At 41.2% G+C, this 16,746-nt stretch overlaps 1 protein-coding gene across 1 annotated transcript in view; it reads left to right on the top strand.

Moving 5' to 3' along the window:
- The window catches only part of Adamts12 (ADAM metallopeptidase with thrombospondin type 1 motif 12), a 319,480-nt gene that overhangs the window by 63,699 nt on the left and 239,035 nt on the right, over window positions 1-16,746 (top strand). The gene's annotated exons all lie outside the window — the stretch shown is intronic.

The following is a 16,746-nucleotide window of genomic DNA, read 5'->3' as shown; positions in this document are numbered from 1 at the left end:
TAACAAAATTCAAATACACCAAAGACAACATTTTTAAAAAATAACCAGAGGAATGAGATTTTTCCTAAAAGCAAATATTAGACTGCTATGAAATTTCTTATTAGCAATAGTAGAGGTCAAAATACTTCAGAGTTCTGGAAGGAGGTAACTACAGACATAAAACTCTGAATCTGCTAAACCCTTGCTACTCTAACTTCATTCCAAGGACCAGCAGCACCAGAATCACAGAGAAGTGAGTGAAAAATTCAGAGCCCACCCCCAGAACTAATGAATAATATTTCACACTTTAACAAAAACTCCAGGTGTTGTATCTGCTCATTACAATTTGAGAAACCTTGAGCTAAATGTCAAAGTGAGACCAAAACAAAAACATGTTCAAAAACAATAAAAGAGAGCCTTGAAGAAAAATTTATTCAACAGAAAGAAAACTGAGCCCACAGGAAAGAAATGGAATATGGGAAGCAAAGAAACTGCCCTAAAGTAAATCTAAAAAATTGAAGACATAATCCTTGCCCTCTGGGAGCTTATAATAACTCTGAGAGAAGGAAGCCAACACACACAAGAAACAGAATCATTTGACGCCAGGAAAGTAGTTATCAGAGAAACTACATTCTAGTCTGGAATTTGCCATTGTGTGTGTGTGTGTGTGTGTGTGTGTGTGTGTGTGTGTGCTTGTAAATTTAAGGAAGGCATTTAATCTCTTTGGTCCTCAAATTCCTCACCTGTGAAAGCTTTTATCTAGATTAGGTGTTTTCAAATGTTTGTTGATTCTGACTCACAATAAGAAACATTTTATGTTTTGATTCAATTCATTCATAGGAACCTATATAAATAAACAAGCTTATGAAAATTTTGCTTTCCATTCTATATGCAATACACTCTGATATTTTCTTTTCTATTTCCTTTAAAAATTTTGCTGGTATGCTGCTGATTTGAAAAAGACAAAAATAAAACTCTCTAAAGTTCTTGTTTGCAACTGTATAAATTAATTTTTAATGATAAATGTTAAGCCATCTAATATCTCTGGATAACTAGTTATCAAACGACTGCACATTAGAATCTCTTGTTTAAAAAAAAAAAAAAAGAATCTCTTGTTTTTGATTTTAAGTGACTGATGCCTGTGTCCCACCACAGGATATGGATTTAATTGGTATGGAGTATAAATGAGATCAGAATTTTGAAAAGCTTCCCAGGGGTCCAAGACTCAGCCAAATTTGAGAACAAGTGTTAACAGATACACTTTATGCCTAAGGCACCTTGGCACATGTAAATACCTTCTCCCAGGTTCAGCTTTTTTGATGGTTCCTTGCAGCCATTGTAGAAAACTGTCCTAGTGCATGTAAAGACACACTTTTTAATTCTTGTGGTTACATCAAAATTGAGTCCTTCTTCCTGTGTAAGGTGCCTGCTTCCCATCCCCTTGAGCTTCTCATCCTGCCATTTCTACTTTCTCAGGAACTTTGAAGAATCAGTTATCACCTTTTTGTCCTCCATCATTTACAAGCTGTGTGATCTTAGTCAAATTAACCAACTTTTCTGTGATATGTATTTTCTTCATCTATAAGATGGGTGATGGTAGAACCTATGTCCCTGAGTACTTATGAGGATGAACTATGATGAGAGTTGTCAAATTCTTATTAGAGATTTAATGATAAGCATTAAATAAAACTTTGGTATAATGTTGCTTTAATTACCATCACTATTATTATCGGTTGTCTTGATTCTTTGAATTTAACTATAGTGCAGTAATACAAATGATGACATAATTAATTCACCCAGGAATATGGAACCACTTAAGAATGAAGAGTAAACTACTCATATTAAATGAAAGATCATCACATTCATGCCAGGGCAAGGCCAAATAGAAAAGTGTGTGGAATTCAAAGACAGGCATCATGAACAAGGTTATTCACACTAAGTAGGAAAAAAAGACACATATAGTAATTTTTAACAAGTTTATTCTCATGTAATGGTTGTGATGGTTGAGGTAGAAAGAACATTAAGTACATTTTGATCAGTTTCTCTCTCTCTCTCTCTCTCTCTCTCTTTTTTTTTTTTTTTTTTTTTTTTTGTAGTAGGGATTGAACTCAGGGGCACTTGACTGACCACTGAACCACATCCCCAGCCCTATTTTGTATTTTATTTAGAGTCAGGGTCTCACTGAGTTGCTTAATATCTTGCTTTTGTTGAGGCTGGCTTTGAACTCACAATCCTCCTGCCTCAGCCTCCTGAGTTGCTGGGATTAAGGTGTGCGCCACTGTGCCTGGCCAGCTTCTCTTTTGATAGATATTGAGAATCAGGGTTCATAGAAATTGAACTACTTATCGAGGTCATGTTGGTTAAAGTGACACAGCAGAAATTCAGGCATGGTACTGAGACCAGAACCTGATTACCAGAATCCGACAGCATTCCTTTTGCAATGTGACCTGGCCACAAAGCCCCTGTCAGCACCCATGGCATAGAGGAAAGCACTGATTCTATGTGGAGTTGTGACTTGCCCAAGATCACCCAGGTGGTGCTTCTTTCTATGGGATGAGAGTCCAGAGAAGTGGAATACATAGGAGAGATCTGTAATGTGAAAATAATCACTTTAAAAAGTGAGCTTTTTCTTCCTTAAATTCTATGACTGTCTCCCAATACAATCAGAGGACCTAAAGTCTAGAGTAAAAACTAAAGACTCTTTAAAAGTGGTTATAAGATGAACTTTCCTCTGAATTTTTGCAGAAAGAATTTTTGCCTGCAATATACTCTGCGGAGGAATCATGGAAGAGTTTTAGCATCAGCTCTATCGCTAGCTGGAATTCATGGACTTAGATTTCAAAGAACAGTTTCAAATAAGATTGCTATTATTTCTACTATTCCATGGAAGTCTATTAAAAAGTTACTACCACTTTCTACTATAGCTGTCCAGTACCATTCTAGCCTGTGGACGAGGCTTGAAAGACCACTGAGCTGGGTACTCAAGAATGGACACCACTTGAGGCTGTGCCTTTATGTATTACACCTTTGTGTGGGGACTGAGGACATGTGTAGGCTCCCTGGTGACTTCTGCATACTAAAGGTGAGGAGAGAAAAGGAACCAACACCTGTTGAAAATACACAGTGCTTTTTGCTATTTTCATGGAATTCAGTATCATCCCATTATTCAACACTCCTCTGAGATACATGTGGCCTCTATTATAAATGGATAAACTGAAGTTCATAAACAGATCTCTAACTGGTAGACAAGAGAACTAGGATTTACATGATGCTAAAGCATGAATTATTTAATATCTATTCATCTCATTTGAGATTGTAAAAAATGCCTAATTTTGTACATTTATATTTATTTACCAGTAGACTGCAGCAGTCTTTAATTAAACATAATTGTATTTAATTATATTTTAAATGCTCTGTAATTTATGTTCTTTATAAAGTCATTTTGTTTTAGAGAAGGCTTTTTATTTTCTTTTAGTGCACATATATAACCTCTTTTATCCAGTTACTTGTACATTTATCAGAACAACATTTATTAGCAACACTGGCATGAAACAGTGCACAAATCTCTTCTGCAAGTTTGATGGAACCCTCCCCTCTCTCCTGGTAGGTGTTCTGACCCTGCTCTGCATGAATCTACTCCTTTGATACAGACATAGCCACACAGCAAGGCAGCATGATGTGCAATCATGATCCTTCTAATCTGAATCATGGTTGGGGATGGATCCAGTTGAGGATTAAGCTGCAAGTACCCCATACAGGTGTCTAGCCTCACTGTCTTCTTAGACTTGTTTCCGCAATGTAGAGTGTTGTTTTCATAGTTCGTGTATCTTGAACATCTTTGATCTCTTAGGTGAGAATGAATTTCCACTATTCATTATACTAATTAAAAAATCGAAATTTCACCAATTCATTTTTAATACATTATGCTAATTGTCAAACTGCAGATTGTTAATTGTCAAACCAGATAGAAGAATTTGAGGGAGTCATGCCCAGAGTGTGGTTCTTTCTGTAATAATGCCCACTAACCACCCCGGGCAGTGAGTGTGTCAAATTATTAGTTTGGTCAATCTCAGAATTTAAGCTTAAACTAACTGTTGCATACATAATAAATATCACACTAACTAGATTGAAATATTTTATAGCATGTTAAGGGCTACTCTAAAGCGCTTGCTAGTTGGATATTATGTGTAGTGGTTGGGGTGGGGCAAAGTACCTCTAATGACTGGGAACCTCATGTTTGCTTTGCTGACTCCAATTTGTTTCCAACTTTTTGTTATTCTGTAGACTGTGGTTTTCTTAATGTGTCTTATGGGAGCACAATTCTCTGTCCCCTCCTCTCCTTAGTTTTAGGCTGATTGATATCTGCAGGAATGGAGGGGAGTGTGAGGTTGGTGAGTAGGTTGGGTACGTGCAATTTGAAATTTCCAAGCAATTGTGATACTACCCCTTATCCACCCAGCCACTTCCTTAAGCTCATTCATTAACATTCTTCTTTTCACTTGTGAATGGCATTGTGAATATTTAATCAAAATGGTTTCTAGAGTGCTGTCAATTTTCCAGGATCTCTCAGACTGAGGAGGAAAGTGATGGGCTATTTATCCATCAGCTTGTGCTGGGGAATATGCCACCTTAAAACTCAGTGGCTTTAAGAAGCACAGTCATTTATTCGTCCTCACACCACACCTGTGCATGTGCTCAAAAGAGGTCAGCTGGGAGTTGCCTGGCTGCCTCTGAGCTGTGAGTGGGCTGAGCTTGCTTCATCAGGCAGGGTTGAACTCAGGTTTGCTCCTTGTATGTCCCTTCTAAGGCGGGGCTGGGGGGAAGCACATCCTATGGCAATGGCGGAGGTGCAGAAGGTGAGCACCACTGGGCAAGTGGAGTTTGTGCTTGGTCTGCAGCTTCCCATTTGCCAAAAGAAGTTGCACTAATGAGCTCAAAGTCACGGGGCAGGAAACTATTGTCCACATGGAAATGGGGGGGAGATGGAGAGAAAAGTGTTTCATAACCGAATCTTCCACCGGCTACAAAGCAGATAATGAATATTTTGGAGCAGTTTCTAGTATGTGAAGACACACCCATTCAGGCCTTATAGTAGCTGCATGACATACTTACTGTGTTTCCATTTTTACTGAGAAAAATCAAGCCTCAGGTAGATTAAAGACATTTGATAAAGGATGTCCAGCCAATAGGTGACACAGCTAGACTCCTGTCTTCCTCCCCTCATTGTCAGTCCCCACCTGACCTCCTGTGAATCAGAGATCTTTGCACTCTGGGCTGCCACTGGAGAACATGAAAGAGGCTGGGTATTTCCCAGTGATACTTGTTGATGGCATCCTGAGGAAGAGTAGCCAACTGGGATGGTTCAAGCCATTACAACCCAAACTTCAGTATACGAAGAGTGAAATTGTGAATCACCTGTGGCCTTTTCTCTGATTATAGCATTTACACAGTAGGTTGTATATAGCATGTACTTAATTGTGTTTATATGTAAGCTGCTCATGGACAGAGTTTATATCCTATCCTCTGTATCTGAGGCTGTTCCCTCCACTCTTCCACTGGGATTTGGATAGTTTTGTCTGTGGGTTTTTTGTTTGAATGTCTGTTTTTGTAGAGGAATTTGGGGAGACTCACAATCAGTACCACCACTACCTCCATCTTCCCAGATCCACATGCCTTATCACCTATGGGGGGGCCTTTGTCAAGCCTCTAAAGTAACTAACAGCACCTATGACTTGACCATACTCTGTACCTTCTGATCTCATAGCACCAGGGACACAAGGGCAAGTGTCCTTCTGAGAGCAGAGGCTGACTTTTAACTCTTTTTGGGTTTCTGATAACTAGTTCAGTGTCTGGCATATAGAGTTCTTCAAAAAACATTTATTAAATAAAGGAATAAATAGAATTTTTCCATACATAGGTCTAACACCTGGAAGCATAAACTTGTTACCCTGTGAAAACTTCCGAATAATAACAAATATGTTACCTGTCCTATAAAGGACAGTTTGTTGGGGATTTATCCTGACTGGCTGTTTCTAACATCTACAGATTGAAAGGCTATCCAAGGGGAGACAGAGTAAGGGTCCTGAGATGTGGCATCTTAAAAAGGGAAGTCTAAATTGTTTTTTGTTAGCAACCCCTGGGTATTCCTTGGTCAGAGGAATGTTTCCTGAAACCTTAAAACTAAACAGAGTACTCAGGGCATTTAAGAGAAATAATGGGGAAAATGTAGAGAATAGGGACCAGGTGATCCTTGGAGCAAGTTTGCCTGTTGTTATTACCATAGCAACAATGGGCGGTGCTTCCATAGAGTGGAGTCTTTGTTCATGAATGCTTCCTCCAGAGTGACAACCTCTTGTCAAGGTGGCATCTTGTTTGAAAACTGCTACCTATCTTTAGTGAGAATCCACTTTTGGCAGAGATTAGCTTTGCTCAGAGACAGTAGTATGGGCTTGAGCTCAACAGAGAAACAAACTTTCTAAATCAGCTCTCTTCAGAGAAAGTTCTTTGATTAGCCTAGGAGAACATCTCTTAGCCCTTTGACCACTGTAACAAAATACTCTGTGTAGGTGGTTGTAAACAACTGAAATTTATTTCTTGTCCTACAGGCCAGGAAGTCCAAGATCAAGGGGTGGCTGATTCAGTGACTGGTAAACCCACTTTCAAGTTCATAGATTGTGCCTTCTCACAATGTCCTCACAGGGTAGAAAGGTGAAGCAGCTCTCTGGGACTTCTTTTTGAGGACACTAATCCCATTGATAATGCATTCCATCTACATGATATAATCATTTCTCAAAGACCCACCTACCTGCTAATTCCATCATGTTGGTGATTATATTTTCAACAGGAATTTGGAGAGGATTCATACGTTCCGACATTAGTAATCTCTTACAGAGAACTTCACTCAAAGTGACAAAATATGTCAGAGGTTTAGCATTGATTCAGAGTGGAAATCACAGAGATGGGAAACATCTCAGCAGTCACCCTTGACCCTTGACCTTCACCCTCATTTTGGCTTTTTTTTTTTTTTTTTTTTTGTCACTTAGCTGTCTGATATCACAAGGAGCATCCATTCCACAATGCCAAGATCTTGTCTTGCTCACCTCGCAGCACCATTTCTGTATAATAGGTACTTAGGAAATATTCATAAAATTAATGAGTTTTCAAGCTTTTTATTGTTTTGAGAAGGAAACAAAAGAGAAAAGTAAAGAAACCTACCTAAGACAGAATTTGTTTGGGTAAGATTCAGACTGAGGGACATGGTCACAAGCTGAGTGGTTTTCTAGTGCAGCACATGACATCAGATCATGTCCTGAAGTGATGTGCTCTGACTGTCTAAGGCTGAACTACCCAGGTATAGCATAAGCAAACCAGCTCTCTGAAATTAAAATCTCTGGTTCACATCACTTGTAAATCTTGTGCTGTATGTACTCCCACCATGGCTACTAATACAACCTCCACTTGTATCAGTTTCCTATGGCTTCCTTCGGAAGTTGCCACCATCTGGTGCCTTAAAGCATCAAACATGTATTTTCTCAGTTCTGGAAACCAGAAATCTGAAATAAGAATCCCTGGGCTGAAATAAAGGTGTTAGTGAGACTGCTGTTCACTGGCTCCAGGGGAGAACATGTTCCTTGCCTCTTCCAGCTTCTGCTGGTCTGTGGTATTGCTTGGCTTGTGGCTGCTTCAGTTCACATTCTGGCTCTATGTTTACAAAACCTTCTCCACTTCTATGAGGGTCAAATCCTCTGAATCCTTTAATAAGTTTATATGTGAATGTATTTAAGGCCCACCTGGATAATCTCCCCATTTCAAGATCCTTAATCACATCTGCAAAGTCCTTTTGTTTTGTTTTTTCATTATATAAAATTAACATATACAAGTTAATGTTTACAGACTTCAAGGATTAGGACATGAATATCTTTTGGAAAGTTGTCATTCAAACAACCATATCATTTTTTAACAAACAGCTTACAAAATTCCTGAATATTTAGCAAACAGTTCTCACAAGCAGATAGGAGAGGACTATAGCACACCCCTGAATGTAAGCTTCTTGCAGGAAAAGATTGGGGCTACTACCTAATTTGTTCCCTCTTGGTCTTTGGTCTGGGGCAAAGTATGAACTAGAGCTTAAAGAATATTGACTACAGAAGTCCCATGACAACTTGAAAGCAGATTAGTGTAAAACCACTCTAGGAAAAACCTTCAAATTGTGAGATTTGTGGTTGGAACAAATAGCCAAAGCCTCAGGAAAAAGATCAAAACTTAGTTTCTGTGAGAAAATCCTGTGGGTCATGGTCAAAGTTGGCAGAGCAGTGAGTTCTCTGGAAAATGCACATATCTGCAATGATTCATTTCCTAACTGTTCTCATCAGATCAGGATTTCTAGTTCTGATTTTTATCTTTCCGGTGCTTTGACTCATATGCCTCAGTAGACTAGAGTCTTTGGAGCTGGAATGTGTGTTTTGTCTCCTCATCACCCCTCTCCTTGTCCCTTCTCCAGTCCTGGGACACGAGTGTGATGTTGTGAATTTCATGCCCCCACAATTCTGTCCTGTGTTGACTGACTGAGCCATTTGCCTAATGACGTGCACATAGGTACAGTTGAAGTATGTACAGGTCTACTGAACAGTGGAAGTAGAACATATGCCATGCTTTGCCAAAGTTACCAAAACCAAAGTACTGGTATTTCCTTTGGTTTAAGTGCTTGGTTGGCACCACCTGTGTTGCCTAGGTGCTGAGAGGAGGCCACAGCCTTGGTCCCAGGAGATTTTGCAAGAATGTTGGTCACGCATTCCTTTAATCCCAGAATACACGTGTTTTCCATTGCTCCTTGTTTAACTACCTTGTCTCAGTTCCTCTTTACCTGGATTAAGGAGAAGATGGTGAATGCCACATGTAAAAGAAGCATACTCTGTTGAGCTGGTGAGGGATTTTGGGCCCCTTTCTTGTTCTTTTGGTTGAATCCAGGCAGTTGACCCAGATGCAGCCTCCTTATCAGCCTCCACAATCCTGCTTTCAGATATCCACTCAATTGTTTTGACTAGCAAAGAAAGAAAGAGACTTGAAATACGTTAATTAAGCATATAGTATATGTCAGCATTGGACAGGATTGTTTACAATGAGGTTTTCTATTTAGTCCCTTGAAAGTCCAGCCAATGGATGTTGGGCATGGTGGCTCATGCCTGTAATCCCAGCTACTCAGGAGGCTGAGGCAGGAGGATCACAAGTTTGAGGATAGCCTGGGTGACTTAGAACAGGGTGAAGTGGAATGAGTTCCAGAGAATTCTGATGGTAAGTATATGTGAGGTCCCAAGGGAGGGTAGAGGGAGGGTTGGGGTTTTGTTTGTTAAAGCAAAAGACATTTTGCATTTGTATTCAATTAGTAAATAAACCAAGATGCAAAATTGAGCAAAATTGAGGGACATAGTTAATGAATAGGAAGTTGACTTTCCACCTCTCCATGGGTGTCCCAAGCAGGCACCAATTATAGCTTCTGCCTCTGTGTTCACAGCACTTACTGCTGTATCCCTTATGCACTGCCTGGAGACATTGCTTGTGCTTTTGCCCCGTGTTCATGGGACACAACTTCTTTGTGATAAGAGGGTGAGCTCCAAGTAGCCAAAGTTGTGGCTACTTGGCTTTGACTGTCTTTGAAACTCATATGAGAAAAAAGCAAGAAGCTGTAGACATCAGAGGACTCACCTAAGGCAATGTTTTCTGTCAGAGACTGAAATCTGTCCTCCAAGAATTCATAGGTGGAAGCCCTAACTCCCAATGTGACTGTTTTTCAGACACAACCTTTAAGGAAGTGATTAAGGTTAAATAAGTTCATAATGGCAAGGTCCTAATCCAAAAGGACTGATGTCCTTATAAGAAGAGGATGAGATATCAGAAGCCTCTGCTATGTGAGGACTTAGCAATAACCAAAAACCCCCAAAGCAACAAAACAGCAGGTATCAATCAAAATGACTGTGAAGGTGCCACCCATGTTTGGTATAAAACTTAGTTTTCAAGTAGAGAATTGTATGAAATGGGCAGACTGTGAAAGCTCCCCTACCATCTCACCTTCAGAGATAAGAACCCTTGCACAGCCAGACTGTCAGAAGGTGCTTCAGAAGTCTGAGTACCCACCCTCTGCATGGCTTAGTTCCTGGAGTTCCCTTAGATTTTGATCCAAAATAGTGCAAAATGAGAATACTTCCTCATTTCAGTGCTGTGTAAGTAAGTGAGCCTTTTAAGTTTATTTTTTTCATCTGATTTAGGGACTCTGGAGTTCAATAATTTATAAAATTTCTTCCACCAACTCTCCCAGATGTCTCTCCTGTCTTTTCTTATTCTCCATCAGAGGGCATTTGATGAAAGCAACACTTTTATTTTTGTTCCTGCAGAGATTTCTGATTGGGTTGGTATATTGTAACTTATTGAGGAATTTCTAATCAAAGAGTTTGCCAGCCTTCTCTCTACTGGTAGGGCAGTGCCATCTGTAAGAAACCTGAGTGCAGAGGCAGATGCTAGTGTAGATTTCACTTACTGGGTAAGTAAGTAAGTGTAGTGCAGATTTCACTTACTGGGATCTTTTAGCCAGTGAGTTCTATGGTGCTTGAGAGTCTGAAATTCAAAGGAAAAATTTCCCAGTTTTCCTCTACCTTGCGTTTAGTGTTTCCAAACAAAACTCAGGCTTTACTATACACATAAGTCTGTTCTGGCCAGCAACTGCTTATAATTTAATTTTTCTAATGTCTTTTTAAAAGAGGATTTGCAGCTTTGTAATTAATTTTTTAAAAGATGTAAATAATGGTGTCTCTACTAAGAAAAGGACATCTTTAGAGAGCTGTCCTTTGAAGAGTGTTTCAGGCTGCCGATGGAGTTAATTTTTGCAGGCCACAGCTCAAGACATGGCTCATACTTAGAAATTCACTTGCTTTCTATTCTTCCCTCAAGTCCTGAGGTCAGTTATTTCTCCCACCCCTCCTCCTTGCAGATGCGTGTCTCTGGTGCCTGCCAGAAAGGAGCCTGCTGAAATATACTCACATCTGTCAGTGCAGCTGCATCTGGTTCTACTGGTGATGTGCCACCCACAGTGGCAGGTCCCAAGGAACACAGAGGAAGGGCCCTAAGTAGGCTGTAGTCTTGCTATTCCCCTAACCCGCTGCCCATCTGCCTTCAGTGCGAGGGATAGTAGATATCTGATTTGCTAAACTGAATGCTGGAGTTATACAGAGAGGTTCATAGAATGGAGTGAGAAGGAGCGCCTGTATCAAGCTGGGGCTGAAGAAACCCACATCCTTCCCAGTCAGCAGCTGGATCTTCTGCCTCACAAGATCAGCACCCTCCTGCTTGCTTGGGACCCTACAGCTCTTCACTCTTCAGATAATGAGACTCCTGAAAGAGGCAGTCAAGTCTTGTTGCCCTCAGGAATTCTTTCTTGACTATTCTGAAAAACACCTCTCTTTCTTTTTGAAACTCAGCCTATGACATTCTGACACTTGTTCATGTGCTGTGTTCTGTGATTATCATATTTCATGTGTTAGTCACTTATCCTCAAGCAAAGGTACACTCAGAGATTAGGAGGGAGGGAGGGAGGGAGAGAAGAAGGAAAGAGAAGTGTTTTATGTTGGGCTTGAGAATCACTGAGCTTGGCTGAAGGTTCATGTGGTCAATGCCTCTCCACAATCGTTGGTGGTGATTTTATTTAAGACAACCAAGAGACTGATTACATATTGGCCTACACCTTTTCTTTCATATTAATTTTCTACTCCTTATAAAAACCTCTTCTGTTCCAATCAGGAATGGATATTTTTTTCTTCCCCACCATTCCTTTGTTTGGGTCTCAATCCAGTCCTTCTTCTTGTCTCATATTCCTTTTCCCCATGGCTTTTAAAAATTTTGTAGTTCCTTCCAGGTTCTTTCTAGGTTTCATTACCCTCTTGCTGATTTTGTATGAAACCTAACAATGTATGTACTGTAGCAATTGGTTAGTTGGTTTTCATGTGTCTACTCTCTCCAGATTGTGTCTACTATTTATATATTATTTTAGAGGCCAGGATTGTGTAGGCGTGATTGATTGCACCATCTTGACCATAGTACCAGACTCGGAAACTCACTTAGCAAAGGTCCCAATTTGACAAAAAGAATGTTATCTATCAGTCTCATAGGAGAAATAAAATAATAAATTAGCTTGTGTATATCATATTGAGTTTCATGTGGAAATGTAGTAAACAGATAAGGAAATGAAGTTTGGGTAAAATTCTGTCCAATCCAATCCAGTTTCTCATTTTGGAAAATCTCCAATTGAATTTTTAAAAAAGTGATAAGTTTCCATTTATATTAGCACATAGTCCATCCAGATTTTAAGAAACCCAACTCCCTAAAACATCTGTTCTTGGATGCTCATCAAATTCCTGAGGATTTAAACTATTCAGATTATTTTTAAGAAATTAAAAAACATAAAGTTTATATCATGTAACTTCAATTCCCATATAAAACAAATAGAAGCATTCAATATCTTGCCTTAAAGTTTTCAACAGATTTTCATATTGTGGAGGACTGACCTTGACCTTGATTTAAGATATTCAGCCCTGACATATACAAGGTCTGCTCCTGGTCCCAAATAGCCATAGCTCATTTTCCTTGTTTATATTTAGGGACGAAAATCACAGCAAAGAATGAACTAACTGGGTCTTCATTTGAGACACATTAGAGAGGTGTTGGGTAGGAAAAGAGGAAGTCATTCATTTAACAAGGACTTTTCAGCACCTACTAAGTAGAAGTTTCCTAGAGCTTCCAGATTGAAGAAGGTAGCCAGGAAAGAAGAATGAACAATCAGTTAAGTACCTGTGATCATCAGTATCAAGAATACAGCAAGGAAGGAGGGCAAGAGCTTGGGGAGGATGTGGAGGATAGAGTGGCTGCCCAGAGCCGGAGAATGACATTTGAACCCAGACCCCTGGAGTCAGGAGCAAGCTATTAAGGTGTCTGGGGAAATGGTTCTCCTTTCTCAAGAGGCAGTAATGGCAAATCCTGGGACAGCAGTGTGACCGATGTTGATGCACCAAAAAGGCCACAGCAGAAAGGCCAATGCAGTTGGAGCTCAGTGAGGGAATTCCTGAGCAGCAGGGGGTGTGGCTGACCGGCGGTGGAGGAGATTGCACAGGGCCTTGTAGCCATTGTCAGGACTTTGCCTTGACTCTGAGGGAGCCTGAGCCTTGGCGGGCCACGTTGAGGGGAGCAATGACATGATCTGGCTTATGTATCACCTGCTGAGATGAGAGAGACCTAAGTGGGGCAAGGCAGAAGTAGACTGCAGGGATGGGGGTAGTAGACCCTCAGGCTGGAGAGTCACAGGGTCTGAGTTTTGGGAGTGGACAAGATTTAATGGAGGTCTTGGGAAGAAGGGGCTGCTATTATTGACGAGTATGCAACAGATGAAGTGTGAGGTCTTCTTTGTAGTTTCATCATTTAATTTTACTCCATACCAAGAACGTATTCCCACCCTTTCTGCACCCACTCCCCAGCTCCTTGTATCAGAGGGAGGGGGAAGCCAGTGGGTGCAGGTACTGCTACTGGAAGAAATGTTTGCATGGAAACAGGAAGAACACAGCACCACCCATGAAATAGCCTTGTCTTTATACGTATATGTAGCTGATGTTTTCCACTTAGCCACACACAAACACATATATGCATGTGTATGTGTATGTATACACAATACACACATGCGTACATGTGTACGTATATAGAGCTAGAAACTTGATTGGAGCTAAGTGTATGTGTGTATATTCCTGAATTTATTCATCCATCTATACACACACATACATACACAAGTGCCTCTAGCTCAATTCACCAGTTTACAGAACAGGGTGAAAGAAAACACAAGGAAGCAAACAGACAAATTGGAAAGGAGAATTCACTGGTTACTATAAGCAACCATTGGCCGTGGGGAGGAAGGGAGGTGGGACTGATCTAGAAGAAAAGAGACATAAGAGGAAAAACACCCAAATGTCATGTGTGGATCTTTTCTTTACTGGCTTTGAACAAATGAATTGTGAAGAGGCCTTTGATGAAAACAATGAAAAAAATAGATTTATTATATAATACTCAGAAATGTATTCTGTAACCCTGGTAGATAAGACAATGCCCTTGTGGTTGTTTGATAATGTCCATAATTTAAGAGACTCATCTGTCATGGGTGAAATGCCGCCATGTTTGGGATGTGCCTCACAGTACTTCAGCAGCCCACCCTGGCAAAGTCTCCACCTAAGGGATAGCCCTGCAGTGTCCAGCTGGGAGGGAGAGGCCACAGGCCCAGCAGGCCTTCCACTCCCGGGCAGACTGGAGGCCCTATGGGGTGATGTGGTTTCCCCTGTAACAGTCAATTTGTCAGGAACACCAAGTAATTTCAAAGTAAGGAAACCACGCCACAGGTAGCTCTGCAGTGTCAAGCTGTTGGGAGCCTTGTCTCTGTGTTCTGTCGAAACATCACTGTTGGGCTGGGGTTGCAGCTCAGTGGCAGAGCGCTTGTCTAGCACGTGTGAGGCACTGGGTTCAATTCCTGGCACCCCAAAAAAATAAATAAAAGTATTTTAAAAAATCACTGTTGCTGACACATTTATCACTTTTCAAACCCACTGGAGTTGCCTCTGGAAAAGGTAATAAGTTTCCACGTCTCTACCTTGAGAGACCAGCTGGGGAGGGAAGCCACAGGATCTTTGGCATGTGTGGGCAACACTCTGGGAGTTCAACTGGCAGATGTGTCCATGTCCCCACTTCATGAGCACCCGCAGTGTGACTGGTTCTCTGCAGCTGGTTCTCTGGGGCTCTGAGACGCTGCAGCAGCTGTCAGGCCATCCCTTGTCTGTGTGTGAGAGACCAGACCACTCAGTCCAGTAGGGAATTGACACAATTAAACCTCCTGCATTCCCAGGATCATGCTCATTACTCACTATGGAAACCATGCTTTGATATACCGGGCCTCCATGATCCTGAGCATGTGTCTGTGGGTCAGATTGCTGTGTCCTGAGTCACATTTTTGGCCAGCTGGGACTTTACTCTTTGAGAGAGGGAATTTCTGAGACTCCCAGGAGGGGAAGACCCCCTGCTGAGTGCTGGGGTTGGGTGAGCACTGAGGGAGCAGTCAGAAGATTTGGAGGAAACTCAATTTCTACATGGTAACCAGAGTGGGTGTGACCTGCCCTGGCTCTCTGCAGAGCTACAGAGAGGATGTGTGCACCTGTGCTCAGAAACTTCCGTTTACCCCACCTGTGGTGAGTCATGCAATGGCTTTGCTCATGGTGAGAGCTGTTTCCTCCTCTGAAGTGGTCCCTCTCTCAGGGTGTAAGCCAAGGGTCCTCTCACAACTGTGGGAATTCAGAACAGCTGCCTGTTGTACCTGCTTCCAGTTTTCCTCTCAATCATGCTCTCTTCCTCTTTTCACCAACTCACCTTGACTCCCTGGAAAATGGAATCCAGTGGAATTATCAAGAAGAGAAAGACTGCAGCTCCTCTCTCTCCTTCACCTCTACCTGGTGTAACTAAGTAGTACTACTTTTCCTTTCCTCTCCTCCGCTCCCTCCCCATCACTTCCTTCTTTTCCTTTTCTCTTGGTACATTTTCATACCATTCTAGCGAGTCATTATCAAATTCAATTAAATTTCTCACCTTGAGTATACACTTACTTATGAGATAGAGAAAAAAAAAAAATCCAGACCATTCCCAAAGGTGCTTGTTTCAGTTAGAGGATAACCATTATTCCAAGATCTGTTAGTGGCAAGAACAACTACTGGCTGTTTAGAAGGAACCTCTGAGGACAGGTGTCTGTGTTTCCAGAACAGACTGCAGCCCAAGGGGCTGGCTGTGGTCCACACCATTATCTAGTGATGAGGCAGGGGCAAGGGTACCATCTGCTCTGGAACTAATTGTATTCTTATGAGATCATCTTCATCAAAGGTGACAACGTGTTGCCTTTTCTCTTCCATTTGAGTGAGACTGTGAGCTTCCTGGTGGCAGGGTCTATGTTGAGTAAGAATGCTCCCTCACACACGGTAGGTGCTCAGTGAATTCCTATTCAAGTGAAAGACTCAAGAGAAAATAGCTCCATTCCTAGCATCTCCCCTTTGTCTCTATAAAATGTTGAAAAAATATCATCCCCATTTCCACGTGGGAGAGTTTTCTGTAGCCTGTAATCCCTGAGGGCCCCCCAGGGACCAGGACATCTTAGGGAGGGATGTGGGCAGCTTGTGTGGAAATCAGGAATAGACCTCTAATAATGGACCCTAATGGATAGGGAGCCTGTCAAGCTGATGCCATTCAATTCTTATAGTGCTGGGGCCACATATGACTCTCACCAGGAGCCACGGTTCCAATGACATGTTCATGTCAGACCAATCCCAAACAGGTAGTAGCTAAGGTGCTAGTAGTTGCTTTCTTCTTTCAAGAAAACTGTTCTCATCATGAGCCAGTCTTTGTGGACATGCTAAAGTTTTGTCCACAAATGCAGGAATGTTGAGCAATATTTTAGGCGTGTTTAGTAGCCTCCTTGATTTTCATAGAGTGAACAGTGGCTCTTCGATGGACAGTTACCTCAGTTTTGTTAAAGTCCTCATGCTTGCTTCCCTACAAAGCTACCTTTCATCTGAGAACAATAGGAAACTTTGGTCTTTATCTCAGCAACTTGATTGGTCACAATCAGTAAGATAGAGCAATAGGAGGTTACTGCAAATGCTATTTTTAAATGTTTCCTATATTCTTCCAGTGAAAACTCACACTGAGTAA

The sequence above is a fragment of the Sciurus carolinensis genome, chromosome 6 (assembly GCF_902686445.1).
Source record: "Sciurus carolinensis chromosome 6, mSciCar1.2, whole genome shotgun sequence".
NCBI lineage: Eukaryota > Metazoa > Chordata > Mammalia > Rodentia > Sciuridae > Sciurus > Sciurus carolinensis.
Note: the sequence above shows the minus strand (reverse complement) of the source record. Positions and strands in the feature narration are given on the sequence as shown.